The sequence below is a fragment of the Pygoscelis adeliae genome, unplaced genomic scaffold (genome assembly GCF_000699105.1).
Source record: "Pygoscelis adeliae isolate BGI_AS28 unplaced genomic scaffold, ASM69910v1 Scaffold17, whole genome shotgun sequence".
Lineage (NCBI taxonomy): Eukaryota > Metazoa > Chordata > Aves > Sphenisciformes > Spheniscidae > Pygoscelis > Pygoscelis adeliae.
In genome coordinates, this window is record NW_008825234.1 from 1,686,365 (window position 1) to 1,712,176 (window position 25,812).

The window sequence follows — 25,812 nt, forward strand, 5'->3', positions numbered from 1 at the left end:
CTCAGGGAATTCCCTAGGTGACTTCCCTGACTGCCAGATGAATCAGTTTCTGATCTCATTCAAGACTAATATAAATAACAGGGATTTGCCTCTCTCCTCTATGGCTTACAGCTAAGACAAATATATGGCATTGGTCATCCAGGAAAGCACTTTTAAGAGGAAAGTCCAAAATGCATTAGAGCTTAGAGAGCAAAAAATCCAGATAGCTGAACACTGAAAATATTGCCCTAATTACTTTAGGAACGAAACTCACTTTATTTTTTAACAACCAAAGGCTAAGTGTCTGACCATTATTTCTTTTTAAATGACCTATAACTAACATGTTTTAACGTGGAATATGAAAATCAAAAGATAGATCAAGGAAATCAAAGCTGCAGCCAAAAGACATGAAGCAGCACCAGAGTCTTCACAGCTCTCTGCAAGTTCTAGAACTTTTCTTGTGCTTTTTTCCTTGTTTCTTGTATTCAAATAAAACAAACATCCTGCTCAGAATACAACTAAGAGCTGACAGAAAATCCCACATCTGAGTGGCTCTAGAAACCATCCCCGGTTCTCAGTGTCTCCTGGCAGCAGCTTTCTGTATGTCTGGCTGCAGCACTGTTGTTCTCGCTTTGATACAGGTCATTAGGCTGGGTCTCCTGTTGGAACTATCACTGGAATGGCAGCCCCCAGGGATTACGCTGCTGCCAAATTCAGATCAGGGGAGTGAAAAAACACATTTTCAGACCTTTTAAAAAGCTGCTTTTAAACTCCTTGTTCAAATATAGATTCTCATTATGGTCCTGATCCTGTACCCTGATTGTGTCAAAGACAGAATCCAATGACAGGATTGCAGCTTAAATTCATTTTCCTGCAGGCACTCAATATTCCCTCTGAATATCCCTGCAATAATAACACTTTGCATGCATATTCCACATTTCGCCTGAGGAATTCAAAAGGGTGTTATAAACACCCAGGGACACATCCTGTTCTCTCTGCAGTAGTTAGAGAGCCTCCCCAGCTGAACATCTCCTAACACACAGAGTAAAGAGGGCACTAATCTGTACGGCGTGACCCTGCACAATGAGGTGGAAAACAGAAACCCCTGCCAATAAAACAGAAGCTGTGGGAGTTCATGCAATTTTGGATCTGTGGAATAAGAGCTGCCAACCTGCTTTTATGAAAATGATTTGTTTTGCCATCCAGCCCTCCTTCTGGGCTTGTCTATGCCCATCCAGGACTGTAACAGACCCCAGCTCTTCTGCCCATGCTCCAGCCTGGCCAGACACAAAGCAGATTCGGTCAGGGATTAATTAGCTCAGGCAGAAGATTGTGCTAACAAAGCCCTAAGAGTGGTGGGCCAGACCTGGCTGACATCCAGTCAGCCTGGACAGCAAGCAGAACGAGCCTGACCATGCAGGCTGGCACTTGCGCTCGACGTGCAAGATGGGATTCACCATCTAAGTACTACGTAGAAATGATACACTCATTATGTAGATTAAAAAAAACAGCATCAGAGATGCTAAAAGAAAACCCAGAGCTGATAGTGACAGATCTGAGCATAGAATCCAATACGTGAATTCTGCTCTGAGGGTGGATATTTGCTAATAATGATCACCACAGTCTAATGATTAATAACCACCTGAACTTCAGGCCCATTTTTTTTTAACCTTATGGAGAGCTACAGAGACAGCTCCCTTCTGAAAAGAGGCTGGGTTTTGCACTGTTACATGTGACTTCTAAGTAGCAAGGTGGGAACAGCAGATAGCTTTACAAGGTTTCCTAAAACTGGTGTGTGTCAGTATAGAAAGGGTTCATTTGTGTAGCCTGTACAATAACTGGTTGGCTAACTCAATGCCTACAGCTTAGTGCTGCATAAAAGTTTTGCTGCTAATTGCCTTCCCATTTCAGCTAATTCTTTGCTTGCATGAGCTAACCGGGTGTGGAGCCAATTTTCACAGCTTCCAGGGTTTTACATGGCTTTCCACGCTGCAGAGCTACAAACTATCATTTAATTGAATTAAACACTTAATTGTGCTCATAAACGTGGAAGAATACACCCTCCCCGCTAAGAAATAGGAATAGATATTGATCTGTAAGCTTGAAACCTCCTTATTCCCAGTTTAGTAATAATACTTATAATTTTGAAATTTTTTTGATTGTCAGGGGTTTTGTTGTTGTTGTTGTTGCAGAGGTTTTGAATAGTAACTATTGTCTGGGGCTTAGAAAGATACAGATAACTAATTGGTTTTCCATAATTTATATTCAGTAAGTATTTAAAGGGTAATATGCAGATTTCAAAAGATGTCATTTGGGTTTTATAACAGTTACTATATCACAGCACCAGTATGGTTACACAAAATTATACCTGCAATCACGTATTGAGTATGCACGTAGTCCTACGCTGTTACTTAAAAGTCATACTAAAGCAAGGTTAGTCCTTCCTTTCAGTGCTGCTGTATAGAGTTTGTAATGCACCCCAGAACTTTATCCCAAGCAGAGACAATAAGGATGTGGACACACACGCACACAAGCACACACTTACACACACAGAGATAATGTGAATGAAAGAGGCACAGTGGAAATAATTTCATTTTTCTTCCCATTGTTTCTCACCTTATTAGTCTTTGTTAGGAAACAAAGTAAGACAAAAATAAAAACACTACAGAAGATCTCTCTCATAAAATTTCACATCAGTGCAGAAAATATTATTGCAAAGTAAAGAAAGAGAGGTGGAGGTATAAGGGGGCAACTAATGGGACTTTTAAGGACTAAATGTATAAAAAATCTAGTTTATGTGGTGCATTGAAGTCACCCTGTGTCCCCAGGTGCTTTACAATGTCTGTGTAGTCCATACCAAAAGTTCTGGATGCTTTGTGCTAGAATCACATTCGTTGATGAAGCACAAATTTAAGAAGACAGGCAAAAGAGGTCTATGTGACTAGGGATTGATGATGGTCCATAGGGCCTTTCACCTTTACGTTGCTAGTTCAAATCCAACCGAGCTAAAGTAATGGCTAAAAGTTGTTAAGGGCTGAGAGCTGCTCAGTGGCCTATGTGAAATGAATGCAATGATCTTCAACCAGCTCCCTGTAGAGTAGCAGTCAAATCACAACTCTTCCTCCTGCCTATTTTTTAGGGTGACTCTTCAGACTTTAACAAAGAGGGCAAAAAAAATGCTCTGGGAATAGCATCCTAACAGTCTATCTTCTCTGCAAGCAGTAAATACCATAAGCTTAGGGCATTTAAACTTATTATTACTGAACAGCAATGTATATTGCATTAGCAGCAGTGGACCTTGACTGCTATCAGTATGGGCTATGAGCATACAAAAAGAGATGACTCCCTCTTCAGAAAGATAGGTAATATGCATATGAGAAAGGACAGAGGGACAGAATCAGCTCTATGGATTGTATTTATGCTTAACTGCAATCCTCTGCCCCAGCCATGCTATGCTGAATGAAGGTTTTGAGCATAAAAAAACAGCACTTCGGTTTCAAAACACTACCCTTTGCCTAGACTAACTATATCAGCAAGTGGTTTTAAAAGCATATATACAAAGCCAGGGCATTTTCCTATCTTTGTTGTAGTAATGTATATCAGTACATTGCTGGTATGATTACAATAAATTCTACTATGGTTTTGAAATAGTTTCTCAAGACTATTTAAGGTCTTGAAAACAGACCTTATTCATGGAAAGCTTCAACTTCTGTCTCTGTTAAGAGTGCAATGGGATTGCGGCTCCACTGCTTTGCAGTACCATACCAGATGACCTGCAGATCAGCACAGCCACATCTGACCACCTTTACTCTGAAACAGATAACGCTGTAAAATCTCAATGCCAGATGAGGCGAGAACACTCAAATCAAAGGAAGGCCCAGAGAACATTTTTAAAGGAAAAAGGCTACTAAAGGTCAATCCAGTACAGCTAAAAGAAAAAAATCCTACAAAAAAGCAAATACCTCTGATGAGTTTTAATTGAAGTCAGTGGATAAAAGTAAAATACAAAAAAATGTAATTTGGAGGCTTGTAAAACTTAAAGCAAAAGAAATGTCCATTTATTTAACATTCTTGGTTTGCTTTGTGATAGTTTTATCACTCAACCCGTACTGCCCTTCTCACTGCTCATATGTTTTTGGGCATTTTTGACGGGAAAAAAACAGTAAAAGACTTCAAAATTATATCAGGGGAATTTAATTCTTATGTAGTCTCTCTATTCTCATTGTATCTCAAATACTCAAGTGTTTCTTGAAATGAAAAAGCTTTTCAAAATAAAAACAGTTTGGAAACTGAATTCATGGCCCTCCTCTTTACCCTTACTCTGTCCTGTCTTTCACACAGCCAACTGTCTGTCCCAGGAATCAATACACATATGCTTAGATCATGATACAATTAAATTTGTTCTGAGCATTTACTTATGTTTCAGCAGCTTCGTTGACTTCTGAGCTTGGAAACATTTTACATTTTCTACTGTATTACTGGCATGAATGTTGACTTTGCTAAGCTTATTTTTCAGCCTCAGAAGCGTATTTAATCTTGTGATGAAGAGCAAGCACACCAGGTGAACAGCATGCAAATTTTCAGGATCCTGTTTGCCTTATGGGGAGAATGAATTTTACTCCAGATTTAATGTGGCAACACAAATCCAGAGTTACAGCATTGATTAACATCTCTCAAAATACAGAAACCCAAAGCAAAGGATCCGTCCTTAGTTTCCTCTGTTGTGCAACTATGTACGGTGACATCAAGCTAAATTCAGAGATATCAGAAATGGTGGATAAACAATATAGCAGTAATGTACATTTTTACATGCTGAGTGCAGCAGAAAGGCAGGATGAAGTTAAAAAATAAAAGTGTACTTGACACTAAATTTAAGACTTCTTATGAAGTGGACTTCCTGAGATTAGTTTGCCTACTGCAATTTTTCCACCTTTTACCCCAAACTCTATATAAATTGCACCATATTCACACATACTTAAATGATGCATAATTTACCCACTCATATATGTTATTTTCATATATGGATTATTTTTATTACTATGTTGCCAAAGGTTTCTAGCTAAAAACTGCATGGACATCATGCCAGGTCCTTAGAACTGTATGCTGTAATACACTGTGTAGATACACCATAAGAGAACTTCAACAGGTTTACTGCTTTGGGATTAAGAACCACAGCTTAGACGTCTTACGAAGAATGGAATCTGAAATATTTAGACATAGCCCTTGATAGGAGGATCTAAAGAGGCCTGAGTCAAAGGTAACATCTGTATTATTAGCCTGACAGACAAGATGGCGACTGAGAAAACAAGCAGTAAGGGGGGTCTAAGAGGGAAGCCCTTTTTTAATCATGCCCATCGTGAGCTGCTATTATAATATCTGGAGTACAGATATAAATCTGAGTCAGCAGCACAGAGATGTCAATTGTATTTATTTGTGGATAGTAAAAGGAGAGGAGAGATGGATCAAAACTAAAACTCCTTAGGATTTTGACAGAAGTCAGATCAGGATGCTTTAAAGGATGAAAAAAAGGAATTATTAAGGATTTAGGAGGAAAACAAGTAAAGAATGGAGCCAAAGATACAAGGTATGATGAGAGTTAATAAGATCAAAACTGACAGTGTGAGAGGAGGATGACGAATTGGCTAAGGGAGAATCATTAGGTCATTTGGTGAGAGTGGTTTCAGCTAACAAGGTCAGAAGCCAATTTGAAGGGGTCTATAATAGCACTGAAGATCAGATGCTTTTAACACAACAGAATGTGAATGCATAAATAGCACAAGTGATCTTGGAGCAACAGTGGGAAGCAACAGAGAGGGAAATAGAGTCAGGATGGTTTTTTAAGGGTTGGGAACATAAGACTAATACACTCTTGAATTACAAAAGGAAGGAGCTAGAGAGACATGGCCAAGAGAAAATCAGGAGAAAATGACAGCAAGTATAAGAGAGGTCAGGAAATAGGATAAAAAGGGATCACTAGGGAAAAGAGAAGAGTTAGAGAAGAGGAACAGATGAGAAACACCTACATCTGCATCAAAAGACCAGTAGAACAGTAGCATATCTAGCTAGTTGTATAAAAACAAAACAAAAAAAATCACAATGAGGGTGGAACAGAGTACACAGAAAGATGGAGTCTTGTGGAATCTGGAGCCTCTGTCCTTGGAGACATTCAAAGCAGCACAAGGCTCCAAGCAACCTGATCTACCTTTGAAGCTGCTTCTGCTTTGAGCAAGAGTGGACTAGATGACTTTCAGAGATCTGTTCCAACCTGAATTACTGTGTGATTCTGTGTAAGAATGACAGAAGAGGGGGAGATAAGCTGGAGAGAGGGAATAATCATTTCATAGTTTATCAGTTTGGGTGTGTGTGAAGAAATCATCAGGTTTTTAATATAGCTTAATGTACAACATGGGCCCTTAGGAACAGACTTTCAAAAGTACTTTCACATCTGAAAGTGCAGTAAGTATCTAGTGGTATTTCCAGGAGTGCTTATATCTAAGTCTCAGCAATGGAGATGAGATTTCCTATATAAGCAGCTTAGCAGTCTGGGCCCTTTATAAAATCCCAGCGTGCTGATTTTGGCTGGGATAGAGTTAATTTTCTTCATAGAAGCTAGCATGGGGCAATGTTTTGGATTTGTGCTGGAAACAGTGTTGATAATATAGGGATGTTTTCGTTACTGCTGAGCAGTGCTTACACACAGTCAAGGCCTTTTCTGCTTCTCACACCCCCCCACCAGCGAGTAGGCTGGGGGTGCACAGAGTTGGGAGGGGACACAGCCGGGACAGCTGCCCCCAACTGACCAAAGGGATATTCCATACCATATGATGTCATGCTCAGCGTATAAAGCTGGGGGAAGAAGAAGGAAGGGGGGGATGTTCGGAGTGATGGCGTTTGTCTTCCCAAGTAACCGTTACATGTGATGGAGCCCTGCTTTCCTGGAGATGGCTGAACACCTGCCTGCCCATGGGAAGTAGTGAATTAATTCCTTGTTCTGCTTTGCTTGCGTGCGTGGCTTTTGCTTTACCTATTAAACTGTCTTTATCTCAACCCATGAGTCTTCTCACTTTTACTCTTCTGATTCTCTTCCCCATCCCACCAGGGGGGAGTGAGCGAGTGGCTGTGTGGGGCTTAGTTGCTGGCTGGGGTTAAAGCATGACACCCAGTCAGTACTGTACACGTCTTAAAGAATGTGAATCACTTTTGAAATCTGACCTCAAGATATCAACAGAAGTGGATCCAAACTGAAAACGAAAGGAAACTGAAGGGAAAACTAAACATAAATAACAATTTAATAGTTATATTTCACATCAAAATTCACCCTATTCATGCTTTAACGGTTAATAATTAGTAAGAGAAGTCTAAATAGGTCGGAATCCTTTTACCATAGTTGTAAGCAATATATTTCTGGAAGTCTCTGCTCTTTGAAGTACAATAGAAATACTTTTATGAACAAGAAACATTCTTATGTTAATGACCACACCAAAATTTCAGAGTCTTTGCCTCTCTGGAAAAGAGTCAATAGGCTAACAATATGGGATCTAGGCAAATCTTTCATCAAGATTAGATTCACTTAATATTTGACATCAGAAAGATGTACAATGGGCCATGTGAGTAGATCAAAATCCCAGACTCTATTAGGATTTTGGAAGATTATGAGAAAGGAACTGTGACAGCGGTGCCAGGAGTGTGCGTAACAGAATGTTAGATTTCCGGGTTAGTTAATGCTTCTTCTGCCAAGGAGAGAACAGATGCAGTAGAAGACCTGAATTTCTAAAGGCATTTTTGCTGATAAATTATACCTTACATATCTGTGCTCCCAACCAAAATACATGTTCTGAAGTTTCAATGTCAAATGGCTAAAAGTATAAAACAGAGACCCAAATTCCTGACTATACAGAAGAAGAGAGTAAGGATCACATCTTCAGCGTAGGATCTTTTCTGCAGCAGCATTCATACAGTTAAAAGCAGTTTAGGGGTTGCTCTAATCTTTTCCAGCTGCTCGCGACTGTCACAAGGACTATTGTTACTTGATCATACAATAATGAGTACATTCCCTACCAATTACTAACACCAGGTAAATCAGGAAAAATGGTGATTGGAAGTGACTTTGTGCATTCCAATGGATATCTGGTTGGAATATAATCTGCTCTTTTTGTGAACTGAAAAGTCAAGTTCTTCTGAAACATTTTTAAAAATCAAAATAAAAGCACCATTTATAATGTTCAGCAACTACAGGTAGAATGTCAGCAAGTTTTACTGCTGAATATTCAAAAATATATATTCCTCGGAAGTATCTTGTAAAATAAAAAGGTCTCTGAGTAATAATAATACAATGAAAACAAAGTGGCATGTGATCTTAAACAAATGGCATGCATAGGAGTAGTAAAATGCTCTCTTACACATTCTGTACCAAAAACACAATCAAAGCTGCTTATTTAGGTAACAAAAGGCTGATTTTCTGATGTTAACATCTCCTGCCTTTAACAACTCAAGAATCAGTGCATGACTCCAGTTGTACAAGGAACCCCTTCTCACCAAATTATGCTAAAAAAAAAATATTTGCTTTGCAAAGGTTCACCTAAGTAAATGGAATCACAGAATCATAGAATCATTTAGGTTGGAAAAGCCCTTCAAGATCACCAAGTCCAACCGCAACCCTAACACTGCCAAGTCCACCACTAAACCATGTCCTTAAGCACCTCATCTACACGTCTTTTAAATACCTCCAGGGATGGTGACTCAACCACTTCCCTGGGCAGCCTGTTAAGGGAAAGGAGAAAGGCAGGTATTGCATGAAAAATACTTTTAGTAGAACACCGGCCTTCTGACTGAAGATAATACCCCGTTTGTATCAATGTGTATTTAATTTTACTTTCCCCAAGTTTAGCTTGGTTTGTGCTCAAGTACTCATTATGCATCACTCAAACAGAAGCAAAACAGATAAGAATGTTACATATCATTGGGGAATGTAAAATCAGTTACGATGGACAAAGCCCCACAAATTCTAAAGCTTCACTGAGAATTGGAAATAGATTTCTGTCTTTTTGTTTTCAGGAAATGAAAGGAAAGAGCTTTCTGATCTTAGATCTCCTTGGCACTGATAAATAAAGCAGTCACTGTGGGACTACTCACATAAATAAGGTTGTAGAATCAGGCCCATCATTCTTAATTTAAAAACATCACTTTCCAGACTCAGACCAAATGAGCAGAAAATTTGGTATGTTTTTTATTAAAAATTTAAAAGTGTGAACTAGAACATGTTTGTCAGGACAAAAAAGATTCTGTAAAGGAATATTTCCATTTGAATGCAATAAAATCTCTTTCTCTAGTAATTAGACTCTATTTCAGGGAATCAGATAATGTCATCATCGTGCCATGTGTGAAATCCAGCAGCCACAAAAGGTCCTTTTTTGCCTCTGCATTTAATACACAGGTTTGTACAAACCTAGTGGGAGGACAGCATTTACTAGCTCCATGAAAATTCATTCAGTTTCTGCGCTGATCATAATTCCTGGTTCACATCTACATTTTAAGCCATAATTTGGCAAGAGAGATAGCCAGCATGAGACTATGTCCCATTTTGCTGAACGGTATATGAAGTAGACTGATTTTGCATGCCTGTGCCTACTTTGTTTAGAGAACACAGTTCAGTCTTGGTTGTTATTTTTTTGAGGGCCCATTTTTCTTGACCACCAGCTCATACCAGCTGGGATCTACAAAATTCCTACCTCCTAGAGAAGGAAGGGATCGATGCTGTTTTTCTTTGTTGTCCAATGTGACCTAGCATGGATAGGTCCTTAGCTCTGCAAAATTGTTCTGAGCTACCTCTACAAAATGCTCTGAGCTATTCATTGTGCCACATTAGTCAATATTTAAGACCAGTGTGAACGGGGAACTGCACAATGTGCTCAAAGCTGAGTGAGGTGGTGGTGGCTGTCAAGGCTGTAATTGATCTAGGCTTTACACACTTGTAGTCTTAACCCTTCATAGGAGAATCTATGGACTTTGACAGTACTTAAACCTACACCGTTATCCTTTGTGTGAGCTAGAATCTGGCCATGCTTTTATGCAGGTCTTGCAGCAAGAAAAAAAGACTCGACTCACTTCCACAGTGGTTGAATTCTGCTGTTTGAACAATTCGTCCCCAGAAGACGGATGGGTCTTCCCATAATAGAACTAACTTGGAAATAATTTTAGAATATCTCAGCATAGACAATGATGGAAAATGTCCCTAAATACACACACCTGAGTGATGAAGCAGTGAGGACACAGTAGTATCAACAGAGCTCACATCTGCCTTGGGCTACCCCAACTACAGAGACAAACAGGACAGCGTAAGCATAATGAGTAGAGGCATGGTCAGTGCACAGCTCAGTTCCTCTCTCTTACAACTAGGTTGTTCTTAATGCCACAAATAATTCCTCCTGAGTTAAGAAGATGTCATTCACATCAAAGAGCTACTTCACACAACTCAGAGACTCCTGCTGTGAAAACAGATGTATATACCTTCTTCTTCACAGAGTAGTTATATATTTGTACTATATTTGACTGTTACTTCCATTCATCTTCTCACTGGTATACACGCTCTCAATGCCTCACCACCTTCATGCAGCCCAAATGTCCCTCTACACTGACTTGGGCGTATAGGTCAAAGGAGAAGGAAGCTGCTGTGCACAGAGTAGTGGGCTGTGGGAAACCAGATTTAAAGTAAAAGGGCAAGATAGAGGGAATTCTGGAGGAACAGGAGCAGTGGTGAAATATGAGCAGTAGCGAGGAGCTGTGAGAAGCTCAAAGCTCATACAAACCATGCTCATACAAACCATGAAAGCATGAGTATCACCTGAGGGGAGGGGGGATAATAAAACAATGGTCAGAACTGTGCAAACAAAGGAAGGTTTGGGAAAATTCAGTTGTCTTAGATTTAAAACTTCCCAAACCATCAATGATAGTACTCATATGAGACATACCATCAACGACAGTACTCATATAAGCCGTAATACTACACTAGTTGAGTGTAATCAGTGTTTTTCTTCTTTCTATGGTATCTGTGAAGTAGTTATTTTAATATCTATGAGACAGTGTTAGTCCCATTTTATTGATAAGGAACTGTGTCACAGAAAGATAAGAGCAGCCAGAAGATGTGAGCAAGGCAGGGAACTGAGCACAAATCTCCCATATTTATTCTAGTAAAACTAACCATCATTATTGTCTTGCTCCAAATCCAATATCCTTGCCCTCATTTAAAATATTCCCCACAGACTCCATTATAAAGCTTAGGCTGTCCTGGCATCTTTTTCCCAAACTTTTTATTGATCATGTGCTCTTCCACGTTCCTTGCCAGGAAAAGAATGAGGCACCAAGATGACAAAGCAAAGTGCAATGGAGTGAAAGAGCCAGAAGCAGTGGAAGAAGAGAGCAGTATTGTGAGGCTTCCAAGAAATTGTGCATTTTGAAAGCATGGAAATTAAATACAATAATTAATCAATGCAAAGTGAGTATTTCCCAGTGCTACCTAGTTTTCTTTCACATGGAACACCACTTTCACAAGAAGATGTTAGCTCAGCCCCTCTTGCAGCTGGCTACAATTTCTAGAAATGTTTCAGAAGCGATGCAAAGCTTTACAACTTATGGAGGACAGAAGTAAATCCACCACCCTTCTGATATTTTAAATTCAAGATCAAATAATGATTAGGCCATCTTCAGCTATAAAACAATACAAGAATATGCAGATAAAATTATCCAGCCTGTGTTAAGCAATATATGATACTAGATAAACCAGTGATCCCTTCTGGATTCAAATCTTATACAAGTGTGCAGTAAGTAAACTGAATAGTATCTGGCACTGTACAATTTCCATAAATTTGTATTGCACCATTTTTCTGCATAGGCTCTGTCTCTGTAAATTATTACATTACATTAACAGTCTGTTGAGTGATGACGAAATTAACCTGCCCAGCTGTTACTGGGATGTGTCAAGATGTGTATCTGTAACTCAAAAAACCAGTAGGTCTCATGTCAGTGCTGAATTCTGGGGTTGCATCCATGCAACATCCCAAAAGTCTGGTTTCATCTAGCAGAATCTGTCTGGATTCAAGACTGATGATCAGATAAAGTGTGATCAGCAATGGAGAGAAAAAGCAGAAATGCCTAAGTAGGAGCAGACATGGTAAGTATCTAGCAGGACTAGAAAAGTTTGCCTGGAATAGGGTCAGGTCTTGAGTACAAGTCATGGGTGCATCACTTCTGTTTCCTATATTTAGATGTAAGTCCAAATTTTGGGCAAAGAAAATGAAACTTATGCAATGTTGTCCTAGAGTGAACAGAGGCTCTGCTCTCAAATTTACATCATTTATATGAAGAGAGTTCTGATCAGATCCCTACTGTCCAAAGGAAAATGAAGCAGCAGAGAGGAAAGACAGAGGAAGAGCCAACATTTAACAGTAGTATTCGGAACAGGTATGCAAAGAGACAATGGATGGTTGGAGGTACAGAATCTGAAAAAAGAGCTTGATGATGGAGTTCTGGCTGGAGAGCCAGTGGGAATGAGAAGGACGTAGAATGAGAAGCCTGGGAATCCAGCCCTGGAGGAAGGAGGGATGAAGATGTACAGACACTGACTGTAGAAAGGCACTGAAGACAAGAAGGTAAAGAACAAGTACTTGGGCTATGCTTGGGGTGAAAAAAAAAGAACACCACGGGACAAGAAGCCAGTGGGGCAGTGAGAACTCTAAATTGTTCTGCTAAGGACACAGGATTGGGTTATACTCAGAGTTATAACGGAGAGAAAAGGGGTAGAAAAGGTCATTAAGAATTGAGCGGAGAATCAATTATGACTAAAAAACCCTTTTGGGACTTCCAAGAACCAAATTTCAGTTTCTCACGATTCCTGTGCCATCAGTAAATATTTGTGGAGTCTGATGGTAATGAAAAAAGTATCTTGTATCTTATTCCTCCAGCAGTAGTTTTCACAGAATTATTATTCGATGCATCTCCTTTAACAGAAGAATGGTACAACATGGTGTGGGGGATTTTAAGGTTCCAAGCATCTCATAATTCAGATGGGGGTTAAGATATTCTTACAGGTTTCTATTTTTAAAATGGTACGTGTGTACTCTTTATCTTTCCCTCTGTCCCTCTGTCTCTCTTTGTCTCTTTCTCACACAGACACATTTTTAAAACAACTTTTTTAACATGACCAAATCAAGGATGAAGATGTCAGAAGTGCCGGGTCGCCTATGTAACCTAATTTTTCCCCGTCTTGTGAATGGGCATCATGATGGAGACTAATGGCATGACTCATATACCATTTTTCCCAGAATACACCTGCTTCATACAGTGGACAAGATGGCCTTGATGTAAGGATGAATCATAACTGTGTACTGAAGAAGGTTCATTTGGTGAAGAATTTTGAAGAAATGCACTAAAAAATGGAACAGCATTGCAAGATGAGAAAAAATGGTTAAGGTAATTGGATATCGGCCTAGAAAGTAGGATTCTATCTTTTCTTGCCATAAAGTTCCCATTGTAGTAATTCAAAACAGGTTTTTTACAGGGGGTCACTAAAAGTATATTCTTCATTTTCTATGAGCCTCACTGAGATGAGGCATTTTTATTTGCAGAAGTGATGAATGCTCAGAGACACAGCTGGAAACAGGAAGACCTGAGCTGGAAAAGTTCTATGTAACAGTAAGGAGTCAACGCTTTTGGACCTAAGCACCTCAGGCTGGTCTTGTGGATTAGTGGCACCTTTTGAACGCAGTTTCTCTGGGCCACGGTTCCCCAGCCCTAAAATGGAAATCACATTGTCTTCCAATCGCAGAGGCCTGCAGTAAAGCTAATTTAATGTTTGTTCATCACTTACACGCTATAGTGATGATCACTAGGAAAATCCCAAAAGGAAATTAATAATAATTAATAATTCTGTCTTCAGAGCAGGGCTCAAATACTCTGTAGTAAACAAGGTATGGGGCCACACGCTGAACAATGTCAAGAAAACAAAATATTGAACAGCTGCTCATTAAGTGACTATCATATATTCTGTGGACTGAATAAGGAAAAGGTCTTGTAAGAAAAATAATACGTGATCATGTAATTAAAGAAGTCTTCATAATGCATATGCATGGGGGAGATTAAATTAACTTGCCCTAACAAAGTTAATTCTGGCATGTATTAGCTTTTGAGTGTTTGGACTATTTAATGTAGATTTTCAACATATAATATGAAATAACTGAAGATCCTGCTGAGATCTGATTAAAAGACATATATTAACCATCTGTATATTATTAATCTAATTCAAAACAGAATTTACTTTGACTATTGGAAATGCAATATTGGAATGAGTTATAACAACTGGAATATTGGAATGACTATTTCACTACCAATTATTCCTATTTTCTACAAAAAGTTTGGATCCAGGTTTTAGCCAAAATTTTCCTTTAGCATCATAAACAGCAAAAGAGGCGAGTTAAAGTATAGAGACCATCCTCTATGTAATACGCTACAGCACAGTAGTTCCTGCTGCCTACCATTGTCACTTGAATTAATTAAACTACATGAGTTCAACAAGAAATTTATGACTGATTCTCACAAGTAAATTCAGCTTCCATTAACTTCAATGTGTTTCTCAGGACCCCAGAAAGTCAGACTGCTAATAAAGGTATAAAAAGGAGGTGAAGAAGGGTCAGCTTCAGTGAATACCCATCATCACAGAGTAAGAGAGTTTCCCCTGATGGGGTCTGTGTAGGACACAGGAAACCATCCTGAGACATTTGTCCCTTTCTACAAATTCTTCAAGTCTTCTCACCAAAGGCCTCACCACTGGGTCTTCATTATTGTGCCTGTTACTGGGCTCACAATTTAAACAGACTGTCTGCAGCTTCGTAAGATTGTAAATAAGAACAGGAAAAAACCCACTGTCCCATTAAACAAACCAGTATTTTGTTGTTCTTGTTGTTTGAAAGCAAATGCAGACCCTTTCTGGTGGCCATTCCCTTACTATACAATTTCCTTGTTTACACCGAGCATAAGTTTTATGTGGTAATATTCCCTGAGAAGAATCAGTTAATTAATCTCTATAAAAGAATTTAAGAAAATCGTGTAGACTCCATCTGACCCTGAAGGGTTTTCCCGTAAGAATTAACCACTGACTTTTTGCTACTCATCAACTACTCTTTCAGAAAGCTCAGCTTCTTTGAACTTAGTGAAATGGATTTAAATATTAGGATATTTATAAATATTCATAGAGGTAGAAGGAAAAGCCCAGAAATGCAAGCTCACATTTAACAGATTTCGTGAAATACTTCAACAAATTATTTATTTAACTCATTTCAATTTTCAGACAGGTTGGACATAGAATTCTTATGGCAACTTCTGTGCATACCTTTAGATGTCCACCTTTACCTAACACCTTCTAAAACCTGAACTTTACTTCAAATATTTTTGAAGTTCATTATTCTATAGAATCTAGAAGTCCTCTCTAACAAAAGAAACTGTTAAGAAAATTAAAAAAAAATCTATAGGACAGGATACATTGGTTGCATTACTTTGCTGTATATATAGCTTACACCACTCCAGACAATTCAGGGATTGCAAAAGGGTGATACTACAAGAAGGAAAGCTGAATAGTAAATTTAGACGTGTACATGCTAGCACTGTCACAACTTCCAATGTAGTCAGTGGGTATCTAGTCAGTAAAGTCAGTGCAGCCTAGAAAGAGATTCAGCAGACCAGTCGCCTACTGTCCCAACTCCAATGACTAAGAGAGGAGCAAGACAGCTGCATGTAGACACCTGTATTTCAGCATCTTAACCTTGAAGAAAATACCACACCAAATTTTGAAACCAAGCCATCACTTTTAGGTTTTGTTACAAAGACTACTGGGAAAAAGATGCTGAGACAAATAGCCAGTAGGACCCCATGAGATGTGGAGCCAAAACATACATATTTTTATCAGCCCTGTTCAAATACATGCAAGACTAAGTCAAATCAAACCTTCACCTCCTCTTTTTCATATGAATGAGAATTTTTGTTTGTGAAAACTGCAGGCTCCTTGTGTACATATGGGCAGATATATCTGTATATCTGATTAATTAAGTAGCTTCCATTTGAAATATTGTCATTTAAGAACAACCATGTCTCTCATATCAGCATATTGAATCAGAGATCGTATGTTGTTCTGAGTTCATTCCTTGCTTTCATTTGCACTCAAAGATATGACCCATCAATTTGTAATACATGCTACATCTTTAAAGTAAAATCTCAGTTTTAAAAGATGCTTTCTTTTTTTTTCAGTGTGCACTGCCTGACTTACCATGGCTCAAAGGAATTATGTGCCTTGCTAATGAATACACAGACAAGATTTTGCTTTTCTAATCTCTTATATAAAGAACACTGTCATTTTGCACAGAGCCAGCTCAGTGGGTACTTCAGAACATGCACTGTATACGTTTATATCATAAACTTTGGAAAGTTAAGTTCCTGTCTCTCCTGCATCATTTACTATACGTTACCTCTTAAACTTTGGATTCCTTGGCTTTGCATTCATAATCAAATTTTAAGATAAAGTGCTCATTACCATGGAAATACTTTTTCACCCTGAAAATTTTATCACATGGGCATTTCTCTGGGTGTCTACAAACTATAGCAATCATCATTCCTCTATCATAATTACTATCCCTTATTTCTTAGCAACTTTTAGATATCTTACACAAAATACATTCAGCAGCAGATTTGCAAAGGGCTACAGTGGCAGAAGGATTTCAAATTTAAATACAATATTTAAAATGCAAATAAACTTTCACACCTGCTTTTTTAATTCCTTTTCACCCCTGCCTTTGTATTTCAATTTCAGCCATACATTTTACTGCATTGATCTTATTTTACATACTAAACACACAGTACTGACTATTTCAATGATTCTGACAACGGCACAGTGCATTTTGCAAGTTCAAGTTCACTTAGCACAGTCCTGGTATTGCTGTCTTTAAAGTTAAATGCAATTGCTTAACACAGCCATTTGGATCTTACTTTATCTATAGCAAATAGTTTCCAGGCTGATCAAACAAACATGTTCTATAGCTATGAATCTACTTTTACTTTTAATAGTAAGATAAACTGATTTTACAACACTCGCACTTACAAAGCAATTTTTATTGCTGTTTACACATTTAAAACTACTATAAACCAAGACAGCTAAATACTATAACTCTGAAAGACAGGGAAAATGAGGTAGAGATATTTAGTCAACATTTTGTCCTGGTTTCGGCAGGGATAGAGTTAGTTTCCTTCCTAGTAGCTGGTACAGTGCTGTGTTTTGGATTTAGGATGAGAACAAAGTTGATAACGCACCCATGTTTTAGTTGTTGCTAGGTAATGCTTACACTAGCCAAGGACTTTTTAGTTTTCCATGCTCTACCAACTGAGAAGGCTGGAGGTGCACAAGAAGCTGGGAGGGGGCACAGCCAAACTGACCAAAGGGACATTCCATACCATGTGACGTCATGCTCAGTACATAAACTGGGGGAAGGTGGCCGGGGGGGCCGCTGCTCGGGGACTGGCTGGGCATCGGTCGGCGGGTGGTGAGCAGTTGTACTGTGCATCACTTGCTTTGTGTATCATTATTATTATTATCATATTATTATTATTATCATTTGATTTCAATTATTAAACTGTTTTTATCTCAACCCACGAGTTTTTCTCACTTGTGCTCTTCCAATTCTCTCCCCCATCCCATCGGGAGGGGGGGGAGTGAGCGAGCAGCTGCGTGGTGCTTAGCTGCCGACCGAGGTTAAACCATGACACATTTGCACGTGATTCAGCTTAATTTCATGTTTTCATCTGTGGAATCCATCATAGTTCTGCTCCTAGTTACTTTTGAAAAACATGCTGTCTATTTAAGTGGCAAAATACAGATTTTGGCCAAAAGGCATCACTACCTGAACACAGCTAATCTGTTGCAGAGCAGAAATGAGAACACTGGCCTTCTAAGTTTCTTGCTTAATCTCAGACAGTTCTACAGACTGTATTTCTGAAGCCTGAGGGTTTTTTGCATTTATTTACTGAAGTACATTTGAGATTATTTTTGGCATCTTTACGCTGGGTCATGAAACAGCATGTTTTGGCACCTGCTAGCCTCACTAGCAATCTGCTTACTCCAGGCTGTCATCCTTGTGCTACTCCTGGGTATGCATCTGACAAAAGTCTTGCAGGTTTGCTGGGATCTGGAGTTTTGCAAACAATGGAAGAGAAAAAGCTGCATTGGTGTTCAAGTGTTTTAGAAGGGACTTTATTTGTTGATTTTGTATTTTAAATATCTAATAAATAATGTTGTTCATTCCTGTATGTTCCATTTTATTGCTTACGATTGATACTTAAAGCAAACACAATCAAAATAAAGCAGAGATCCTTTCTGCAAAACTCATTTGTTAGCATTTGAAAATACTCATTGTGCGGACTTTCAGGTATATTGCACTAACCACCTCATCTCCTGGGGAGTTTAGTGAAACTCTGGCACTAGCAGTAATGATTATGATGGGGGAACAATTTAAATTAGTCTACTAGCCTGAATTAATTGCATATCTTCAGTTCTCTGTCTACTCGCAGAGATTTCGGACTGAGAAAAAAGCATCTGGTTCTGAAATGGTTTGCAAGGACCAGTCAAAACCATGATGAGATCCTGTACATACAGATTATTAGCAGAGACTAGTAAAATGATGCCACTGTGGAACCAGTGGAATAACTGATGGTAGATGCATACAAATTACCTATTCACACAATAAAGTCTACTCAGTTTTCACATCTTAAAATATTAAGTAGGAGAAGGCAGGGGTGTAATATTTTTTTTAAATTTATCACCTCATGACTATGAACATGCACCCCAGTGCAGTGAAACCAGGAGCTCTGCAGGAAAAGGTGCTTCCTGAAGAGTAGGATATTTTCCTCTGACTTTGAGCTCTGACTTAGTTCCTATAGACATAGAGCTCATGTCACTTAACTTCAGATATCTGCAATATAGGCATCAACATCTGATCCCTAGGTTTCCTTTATTCTCACTAGTAAGGAATATGCTATTCTACAGTCTGATTCATCTGACCTATTTAGATGTCTACATTCCAAAGAGATGAATCATGCCCTAAAAGTGTCTATTTCTCTCCACTGACTATAAAGGCAGCCTAGCCAAAGACAATTTAGATACAAAAGACATCTACATTGGGACAGATAAATTTCACCCCAGAAGCCATGAAAGGGAACACAACAAGAGTGAATGCTATTTTCAGCAATATTTAACTTCTGTACAATTTTGAAATAGAAATCCATCCACAAGGTCATCTGGGGACAATACTACTGAAAGCTGCTGAGCAGCAATGCCCTGCTCTGTCCCAAGCCACAGTGGAGCAGATCCCTCTTGAAATGCGCAAGGTGACCATGAAATGGTACTGTCTACTCCCTCTACACCTTCCCAAAAATGTGTTTGGAAAGAGAGGAGACTTTTAGAGTACCCTTCTTTAAATTTTGTTTGCAATAACATTAGTAAGGACATACTACAGAGTCATAAACTGTATTTGTATTTGTATACAGAAAGGACTGCTGAGCTTGTAAGAATCTGCACATGCTTTGTCCTCCCGCCATGCTTTTAAAAAAAAACTTTTCTAAAGCAGTTTCTCATTATAGTTTTGATTGACTAGAAAACATGTACCTTCTGTTGACTTTAGCTACTTATTGGATAAGATTCTTTAAAGTTTTTCTCAAGCATATTCCTTTCCTTGGTATTCTTCAGTGCACTGAAGATGAATGTATTGCTGTAGAAAGGTACTTCTGTACCTCTTTTGTCTCAGTGTATGAAAGTCTTTTTTTATATGTAGGCTTGTTAATAAAAGCTTTATTTCTACTGTATAAAAAGCATAGTTCTGACCTAACTCAACCCTGATCCAAACCCTATTTGATCAATGCAGTCTTTCTCTTAACTCCACTTGATTTTCAAATTAGTCTTCTATGTCTTCCTTGGCTTCACAAGAAATACTTCAGTTAGATAGAGCAGCTAAGCAATACATAGTCATTCACCTGAAGTGGAAAAAAGCAAAATGTGCGTATGTGCTAAGATTTTTTTTTGCCCACCAAAATTTACAACCCAATATTCATAAAGACAAAAGAATCACTTAAGAACACATAACAAAGCTAAAAACTGGAAACTGGTCAAAATAAAGCTACACGATAACCCTTCTTCATAAAATGCTACAGTACTAGAAAAGGAGGGATTCAGCCTTAAGAAGCTGTAATGACCTAGCAAAATTATTTTTTACTTCTTCTAATCCAATTACTCCAACACTTCCTAAGTGCTTCCTGCAAAAATTATCAGCTCTATCATCATCAGATTTCTCTTAAAAAACATTTTTGCTCATGTTGTGTATTCTCCTTGATATGGGATTGGGATTTATACATTGGGATTTATAGATTTATACAAGTGCAGTGAAGAGAGACCATGCCTCTTGAAAGTGGGTTTAATTTTATATCCCAAACAATTTTCAGGATGTTTTAGGGTTTAGGTATTCTGGCAGCCTGAGCTACATATCCAATACAACACAAGAATCTTTTTTTTTTCTAATTCTTATTGGTGATATGACCCTGCCCTGTCATTTTTAGCTTTAACATAACTGTTCTCTTCAGTGTGCTAACATCAGCAGCAGCCTGTGATCAATCACAGTTGGCTGGCCCATGCAATATAAACAACGATGCCTGTTCACGGGAGTACAGATGCTGCCTAGAAACTGCAATTTAAAGAGCCTACTGCCTCATTTTTGAAACCACTTAAGTCTGGAGAGAGACAAAGAGAAAGAAGCACAATTTTATGTGATGATTTCTACTACTTAAATTTACAGTGGTAATTTATAAACTGTAAATTTAGCAACATGCGACATTTTGATTGATGAACTTTGCTTTTTTAGAAGGTCATATTAGGAAGACTTACACTGCCAAGAGCTAACATGAACTTGTCATCATGACAGTATATTTGTAATACGCTGTCTGAACTAACATAAGGCATTATTTTGCTTTCTGCACCCCTGCCATTCCATCAATATCCTTACATAAGAACAGTATGATAGAGAAGTACAGGGAATTCATTTCAGCTAATGAGGGAAGCTAAGATTTCTGACTACTCAATTATTTAAGTGGGGTAACTAAGATACCAGAAACATGGAAGGACACCTTATTCTGCTTCAAAAGCAGAGAAAATACAGTCACAATCCCTGATCCTTAGGTCTTGCTGACTTTTGCTCGATACTTAGCTAAGTGTCTTGCAGGAAGTTTGTGGCATAGACAAAAACCTGAACTCATCTTTCCAAACTCTAAGCTAATTCTCTAATTAATGGACCAGACTTTTCTCATTCCCTGAGGCACTGTAGAACAAGCAGGAAGAATATAAAGCGGCCTAAGAAGAATGCTGCATACCAGGGATTCCTACACTGCCTAATTAGGGTTGCTTTACTATGTCTTTTCACCATCATGGCGGGGCAAACTGAATAAAGCAGCAGGGATAAAGTGCCTTAAAATCCCTAATCTATGATATTGTCCTCTATGGGTCTGCATCCTGTAAGGGACCAGAGCATCCCCTGAAGATGTCAACTAACTATATTAAAAAATGCTTAAGATGCTGTACCTTTCATCGGGTCCACAATATATTACAAGATGGACCTTAATATAAGGCCCAGAATGATGTTTTCTGTCTGTCATCAGCTGAAGTGAGCAATCCTCACAAACACCATTCACATAGAGAAGGGAGCTTACAGGAGGTTTTCAGGAGTTAGTTCCTAAGTTTCAAACTGATTTACTCATCTATAGTATGTACAACTGTCTGTATGTCAGCCATGTCAGCTATCGGGAATGTAAAGATAATTAACAAAATGTGCGTATCTGATATTCCTCTGCAGATGTAAGATCAAGTTTTAGATATACCTCATGCAGGCAAAAAGAAAATAGCAAAAATCACACCAGCAGGGTTTAGTCTGCAAGGTTATGCCTTTGCAAAACAGCAAGAGTCAATAAGAATATGAGAAGTTCTATTTGTAAAATATCAAATGTAAAGAAGGTAAATATTTCAATTCAGATGCTGGGATCGTTGGTAACTGCTTATGAGTTATCTCTCTCCTGTTATGTTGGGGCAGGGTTGATTTTACCCCCCCCCCCAGCCCGTGGTTCCTTAATTGTCTTGTTCTGCAGAAGACTCTACAACAGAAAGATCCTCTCATGAATCCATTTAATTTTCTATGTACATTCCCTCACTTCTCAAACTTTAAAATTATTGTATTTAGCAGCCCACCAGAAAGGACTACACAGACTTCTCAGGATCCTAAAGCACAGTGCAAGAAGTGCTATGACCTTAACCTGTCCAGCTGACAATCCATTTAATCATGCCTTGCATATTCTCATCCTACCTTCACTGATTTTTTTACCGCTTTTTTCTTCTTATACTTGCATTTCAAATTACTATTGCTTTCCACTGTGATATGCTGTGTCTCATCAACTCCTTACAGTAGATTGGCAAAAAATACATCAGAGGTAAGTTTTCTCGTATATTTAATCTAAATTTTCCCTACAATTTAATTTCTATGTAATGTAATTAACTGATTCGTGCCTCATCTTATTTTAGTATAGAATTCCTGAGTCTAACTACATCTATAACTGCTGTCCATCATCATCATCAAAGGAACCAAGTCAGTAGACCAATATATTGTATATGTGTCTCTATCTTACAAATTATTCAGCTTTCAACCCAAACTTCCTGAGTTTCCTTTGAGGAGTGGGACCTATGACTATTAGCGGAGTTTATTCCCCTAATAAAATAAGTATTCTGATGTTCTTTTGGGAAAACGTAGGGGATATGTAGGAAAATAATAGCACAATTGTGTCCTGCTATATTAATTAATAAAGGTCTGTAAACATTGGCTCCCCAACAGCTGCTCAGCATGGAATCTGATACTAGCCTTTTGAATTTCTGGGCAATGCATAGGTTTTCCAAATAAGAATTCAGTAAAAGAAATAGGATGTAAAAAAAATCTCTGTGATGAACACCAAGGGAACACCATCTATTTTCTCTATATTCCACATACATGGAACGCAAACGGATCCAGCGTTTTGCACAAGTTTGCAAGCAATGCTTAAGAAAAATGCATTCTTCAAAACTGAAATGGGTTTTATCATTACCAGCCTCTGAATTCAGTTCATCCACATTTTGTACACTTACACACTCAGTTTATATGCTCATTTGTTTTTCGTGCCAGCATATGATAACTACAGTGATTTCCTGGAGGTAGGGTGACACTAGGGGAAGCCATATTTTATGGATAAATACATATACAAAGAAACAAATAGCAGGTTTTCTAACCTATCCATCCTGCACAGCTGACTCTACTGTTACAGTTTAATGAAATAGAATTTTCTATTTATTTACAACTAACTAGTACTACCTTTCTGATTTCACAGTAAAAAGAATTCCAGCGCATCCAGGTCCAAAAGGATCCTCATTCCGGCTCTGTGTATTTTCAGCAGCAAGAATAATATATGCATCATCTAATTTAACTGCAAATGACTCTTTTAGCATGAATTGTCTGTTTAAAGATAATGCACAACAGAACTCTTAGCTGCATCCCAGAAGTCATGCAGCACCAGGCAGATAAGATCACAGTGGTTACCAGGAGTAGCAAATGGGAAAAGCACTGCAGGAAATGAACTCTTGTCAATAATCTCAAGAGAGTGCTATATTTAGGTCAATTGTACCTGAAATCGTTTGGTGGGGTAATTGCTCTTTGGTCCAGACTCCACTCTCTGAGCCTGTCAGAGTGCTTGTAGGTCCACTGGATTGGATTCACCAATTTTCTTCCAGATTCATTTTCTAAAAGAAAAAAACAAAAAAACCAAAAAAACCAACACTTTACTAAAGGATAGCAAGCTTACCAGGAACAGAGAAAATCACACACGTGTTATTTTAGCTTTTAAAAATAGGTTTTCAATAAATGCATTTAATACAAAAACTTGCTCCAATATCTAACTGATTTCCTCAGTTTTCCAGAATAGAAATTTATTCAATTATTCAGACTTTTTATTTGGCCCTGCAAAGACCTTCCATATCTGTTAAATATCTAAGGTGATTTACAGCGCTCTTTTGCTTTTGCTGATCAGTTAATAATCAATGCAAAATTAGAATTGTTCTTAAATCTTATGATGCGTTCCAATGCAGCATTACTCAGGCTTTGATCTGGGTTGAGTCCTTGTCTGATAATACAGCTTATTGTTTAATAATTTAAGATGTTTTATGCATGTATTCAGAGGAATGTGATAAATTCAGTTTTAGAAATCCAGTCTAATGAGCCACATACTGACCCTTTACAGCAGTTAGTTGGATTCATACAGGTATCAGAAAACAGCACCTAGTCCTTCTGTCTTATGATTTCTTAGAAGAAATACAATATTTTGCTTTGATAGCAAAAAGTCTCCAGCAGTACTATTCCTTCTTCGCATTAAAGAGTCAGTATTAACAGGATGAATTTTAAAGTAAGGAAAAGCCTCCTCTAGCAGCTATTCAGCATGTGTTTACCTTCTACACAGACAGATACAGCATCATATTTGTAGTCATTACTCAGTGCTTGTGATTAGTGTCTACCGTAATTAAAGAAAATGTCATGATGTAACTACACTGCTAAAGAAAAGAAATGTAGTTTTTATTTTTAAAAAATTACAAAGGGAATACGATACTCTGCTGAAAGCTGCAGTAGGTACATCAGTTATTTTAGCTATTGTTTCTTGTGTAGAACTTTCAAATTCAAAGATACTCATTAAACTGAGTAGATGGCAATAACAGACGAAGTGTTAATGGGGCAGCAGTGGAGTGTGTCAGGAAAATGAAGAGACCCTGAGGGGCTCACCATGCTGTTTATGCTCAGCTAAATTCAGCAGCATTACCATAAATCCTCTAAAAGATACTGTACTCAATTTCTTATATGCTACTTTTTAGGCAAGGAAGTATTCTACGAGATTAAAAATGGGAACAAAAATAAGATTAAAAACTATTTTCTATTAAACAAACCATTTGCATGTAAACACACTAAGCAGTATTCTATTATTACTCTTCTGCAATTTTATAAAAACAAAGAGAGGGTCTCTTAATCTTCAAAATAATGTGTGAATCTAACTGAAAATCTCTGAAACTGTACACAGGAACAGAGTCTTTTAACAAAAGAATCATCACTTATTTCATAAAATTCTTTTATCGTTCAAGGATCAGGTTTCAGTATCCATTTCTCACATTCATAGTTCAACTGGCTAAAACACAATTACGCATAAACCCAGTAACTTTTCACAAGAGTCCAAAATTCTTGATTTCCAGTTTGTTTGGGTTTTTTTTATTCTAAGATGGCTTTCTGAGGGACTAAACTAATCTTAGGAAATATACATAAACCATTAATTCCAATAATTTACTGCTTAAGAAGAAATATCTTACATACAGTTCTGCATGCATCTTCATGGTGACCTTAACGCGCCTTTTCTCTTTGATCTTAGAAAAAAACTTTTCCTACGCAAGGATGGATGGGTCTATTGTTAAGGAGAAAATGGCCGTAGCACGCCGTGTAACTTCAATTACAAACTCAGCTGCAGGTAGGAAATAATTATTTACACAATAAAGGTACCAACAAAGCTGTGAAACGCTTCACAGCGTCCGTTTTTCTATTTTTGTTTCAACGGTGCGTTGGTATTTACCGTTTCGAAGCTGGGGGTAGCGCCGCAGACCGCGCTCCCCGCCCGCGCCGCCCGGCCTTCAGCACCAAGGCCAGCGACCCTGAGGGC

General features: G+C 38.2%; 1 protein-coding gene across 1 annotated transcript in view; it reads right to left on the reverse strand.

Annotated features, from left to right (window-relative positions):
• Positions 1-25,812, reverse strand: part of MYT1L (myelin transcription factor 1-like) — a 309,228-nt gene that overhangs the window by 208,216 nt on the left and 75,200 nt on the right. The window contains exon 2 of the mRNA XM_009329297.1: positions 23,749-23,863. The gene's annotated coding sequence lies outside the window, so the exon portion shown is untranslated. The remainder of the gene's footprint in view (positions 1-23,748; positions 23,864-25,812) is intronic.